The sequence below is a fragment of the Dendropsophus ebraccatus genome, chromosome 1, assembly GCF_027789765.1.
Source record: "Dendropsophus ebraccatus isolate aDenEbr1 chromosome 1, aDenEbr1.pat, whole genome shotgun sequence".
NCBI classification, from domain to species: domain Eukaryota; kingdom Metazoa; phylum Chordata; class Amphibia; order Anura; family Hylidae; genus Dendropsophus; species Dendropsophus ebraccatus.
The window spans coordinates 139,997,552-140,002,149 of record NC_091454.1 but is presented as its reverse complement, the minus strand read 5'-3'; positions in this window follow the sequence as shown (position 1 = coordinate 140,002,149).

Genomic DNA, 4,598 nt, shown 5'->3' with positions numbered 1-4,598 from the left:
GCTGCCCCGCCGCAGCGCACTGATTGGCCAGGCGGGCCGTGAAGACACCGGGAGCCCCGAAGCAAGCGGGAACGGGGACCCGGTAATGTATAATATCCGGCGGCCTGGGGGGGTTAATGGGGCGGGCTGCAGACAAAATCGCAGCAGAGATGTACATCCCTGCTGCCAGTTTCTCTGCTATTGAAAGTATAGGGCCGGGATCTGCAGCGAGTCTCGCTGCAAAAACGCAGCAAGGGGACTCGCTGCAGATCCGGCAAGTGTGTTTGTAACCTTAGTGTGATTTTGGACATGCATTTTTCCTGACATTTTTCAAACCATATGAAGAAGCCTATGGGAAAGACACTTAAAAAAGATTCCAAAACCAATTAAAAATAAAAAATACTTTTGCACATTTTACATTTTACTATAGACTAGATATTTAACCCATAGCTGCACCAGGACGTTACTGAACGTCCTCGTGCCGCTATGGGAGTTCAGAGGGGGGTCGCGCGGCGACCCCCCTCTGAACTGCCGCGATCCCGGGTGCCGCATGTAGCCCGGGATCGCGGCTATTAGTGGGCACGGTCCGATCGCCGTGCCCGCTAATTAAGTACTTAGAAGCAGCTGTCAAAGTTGACAGCTGCTTCTAAATACTTGCTCATATCCATCCCTGGTGGTCTAGTGGGGGGATCGCCCCCCTGCGGCGCGATTGCGGGGGGGCGATCCCCGCATCCATCCCGGGCCGGGGTCTGCGCCGTAATGGCGCTGATCCCGGCTCGGCATTCTATTGCTTTTGGCTGCAGCAGCCAAAAGCAATAGAACACCGATCTCATGGATTCATGCAGTATAACTATACTGCATGGATCTCTATGAGAGATCAGAGTGCATATACTAGAAGTCCCCCAGGGGGAATAACCCTAACCCCAGGGGAAATAACCCTAACCCCAGGGGGGCTTCTAGTATATGTGTAAAGTAAAAGAAAAATGTATTTTTAATAACACAAAATCCCCTCCCCTAATAAAAGTCTGAATCACCCCCCTTTCCCCATTTTATAAATAAAAATAAATAAATTAATTAATAAACAAACATGTTTGCTATCGCCGCATGCGTAATCGCCCGAACTATTAATTAATCACATTCCTGATCTTACACGGTAAACGGCGTCGGCGCAAAAAAATCTCAAAGTGCTAAATTGTGCATTTTTGGTCGCATCAAATCCAGAATAATTGTAATAAAAAGCGATCAAAAAGTCATATATGCGCAATCAAGGTACCGATAGAAAGATCACATCATGGTGCAAAAAATGACACCTCACACAGACCCATAGACCAAAAGATAAAAGCACTATAAGCCTGGGAATGGAGCGATTTTAAGGAACATATATTTTCTTTAAAAGGTTTAAATTTTTTACAAGCCATCAAATCAAATAAAAGTTATACATGTTACATATCGTTGTAATCGTAACAACTTAAGGAACATATATAACGAGTCAGTTTTACCCCAGGGTGAACAGAGTAAAAACAACCCCCCCCCCCCAATAAAAAAAAAAACATTTTTTTTTTCAATTTCACCACACATATAATTTTTTTCTGGTTTCCCGGCACATTTTAGGCAAAAATTACATCTGCCATAGCAAAGTACAATTAGTTGCGCAAAAAATAAGGGCTCATTTGGGTCTCTAGGTGGAAAAATGCAGGCGCTATGGCCTTATATACACGAGGAGGGAAAAACGAAAACGCAAAAATGAAAACTGGCTGTGTCCCCTAAGGGTTAAAGATAGACTAGATATTCTACAACTTCACCAGATTTACCTCTCCCCTTCCAAATTTGCAAAATTTAAATTTTTTTTTTAATTCCAATGCAACCTCATATTGCATCTTTTTTCATGTTTTCAGTATAAGGCCATGTTCACAATGAATAGCGGCAGCTGTTTGCGGCCCCGCTTGGGATCCTGGCTGATACTATGTGTATACGCTCCGACCGGGATCCATTAGAAGAACATGTAGCTTGTCTTTTTGTACAAAGTAAGGACGTTGTTGCCCCACACACATTAATGTGTCAGGAGTCGTACATATTTATGTACGATCATGTTGCTGCCTGTCATTAACCCATTAAACGCAGTCATTAAGAGGAGAATAACATGTCACTGACTGATCGGGACCCCTGCAGCATGACTGCAGGGGTCCTGATCCCTTTCTCTGATAGGAACGGGTATAATATTTACCTTCCTCCTGTTGGATTCGGCAAGCTTCTCATAAAGTCTGCCTCAGGCTTACTCTATAGGAAGAGCGCCAACAATACTGATAATTGCTATGCGATGGCACAGCATTGATCAGTATATGCAATGTAATTATTGCATCTAATAGGGGGACTAAACGGTTGTATAAAAAGTTTTTAAAACATAGCAAAACACCTCCCCCAATAAAAAATTTAATCAGTCCCTTTCCAATTTTACAATGAAAGGTAAGAAGGTAAAAAAAAAAAAAACATATTTGATATTGTAGCTTGTGGGAATGATCTCATCTATTAAAATGTAACAATATTTTTTTGCACGGTGAACAGTGTAAACGAAAAATTAAAAAAAAAACACCAGTATTGCTGATTTTTTAAATTATATATCAGAAAAAAATTATAAAGAGCAATCAAACACTCCAATTTGCACCATGCACCAAACAACAAAAGCAATAGATGATGGCAGAAAAATTGAGCCCCCAACCAGCCCTGTAGGTGACAAAAGACGTGTTATGACTCTCAGAAGGCTGTGCATCAATGACCTTGGTCATGAAGATGTTAAAGGGTTAAGCATTGCCAAAAAAGCATCTTAAGGGTATCTTAAGCATCTTAAGTTTCCCTGTAATTTTCAATGAGGTTAAATACTCGCAGCAGGATTGTCATCCGGCTGTGAATATGTAAATGCTGGCCACCTTAATCCAACTCCACCCAGAACATACTTTATCTGATCCACGCTCCGGCTGTATCTGAGGCTCCGGACTCCCGGAAAATGACAGGGAAGGTATCTGCAGCGGATTTCGCTGCAAACTTGCAGCGTAAAATCCTTTGCGGATACGGTACATGTGAACCCACCCTAATACTATAATATAGGCTATGACATAGCAAAAAAGGCATCTTGTCTTCCAGTGGATGACAGCAGTTAAAAGTTTATTTAGAAGTAAGAGTAAAGGCCCTATTCCACGGAACGATTATCGGCTGTATTTGATCATTACGGCTGATAATCGTCCCGTGGAATAAAAGGCAACGATCAGCAGACATCGTTCATGCCGGCTGATTGTTGCATGTTGAAAAAAAAAGCGACTGATATAGCAGTGATATGCTGCCGTAGCTCCAAGGAATTGGGGCAGCGGCAGCAGACAGCCACTATCCCCTATGGGCTAGCGATCACCCAGGCAGCCCCCCTGCAGCTCCCCATGGACCCTCCCGCACTCACCCGCTCGCTGCCGCCGTGAGAAATAGCGGCGGCAGCAAGCTGGGAATAAGGAACAAATGAGCGCTGACAGCGCTTGTTTGCACCTCTCCCTCGGCCCATGGAATAGGGCCTTTACATATAAAAAGAGAGAGAGAGATAAAGAGGAAAAGAACAAAATAGAGGCTTGTACATGAAGGCATTATCCTAAGAGACATAGAAAACCTGGCTCATTTTTCAATACATGGACTATTTAGGAAAAACAAGCATGTTGCAAGAGAAATATGGATATGATACCAGGATAATATGATACCAGCTATTTGTGAAACCTGCTTAAAGCAGTTGTCCAGCCTGGATAACCCTCTTTTCTTGAGAAGTTCCGAAAAAAGCAAGCCTCCTTACTAACAAATCTTTTTAGTTCCCAAGACTAAAGTCAAATATATATTTAAAGGAGAACTCTGGGACATACTAAAAATCCAAGGCGGCCAGAAGGAGGTTGTAACATAATAAAGACTCTATACTTACCCATCCCAATTCCCCCGCAACCGCAGAGCCACAGCTTGTTGCCAGCCTTCAGTCTCTAGTTTCTCCCGGTTTCCTGTGTCATCAAGACCAGGCAAGAACTCCCTGCTCTGCCAGTCAGTGACTGCAGAGGTATCCTCCCCCAGTCATTGGCTGAGTGGGCATTTCTACAGCTACAGAAGACCAGCAGGGGTACGTCAGCAGAATGGGTAAGTATAGCTTCTTTATTATGTTGCCACCAACCCCTGCCCTCCCTGGATTTTTACATTATGGCCTTAAGTTATGAATCAGATGATAGAATTGTAAGGAAACAACATAGAACTGAATGATTTATTGAGCACAGCATGCATCATACATGTTTACTGGAATCATGTTGATTATTCAAATAGTATCTCCAATTTTCTAAATTTAGATTAAAATCTAGCAGGCTCCTCGTAGTATTTGATTTTTACTTCTGTAACATTTATTAGCAAATAATTCATTTTAAGCCACTTGATGCATATTTTCATAAAAACGTTGGAGGAGATTTATCAAACTGGTGTATAGGAGAATTGTCTTAGTTACCCCTAGCAACCAATCAGGTTCCACTTTTCATTGCTCACAGACTCTTTGAAAAATGAAAGGTGGAATCTGATTGGTTGCTAGGGGCTACTAAGACAATTCTACTTTACACCAG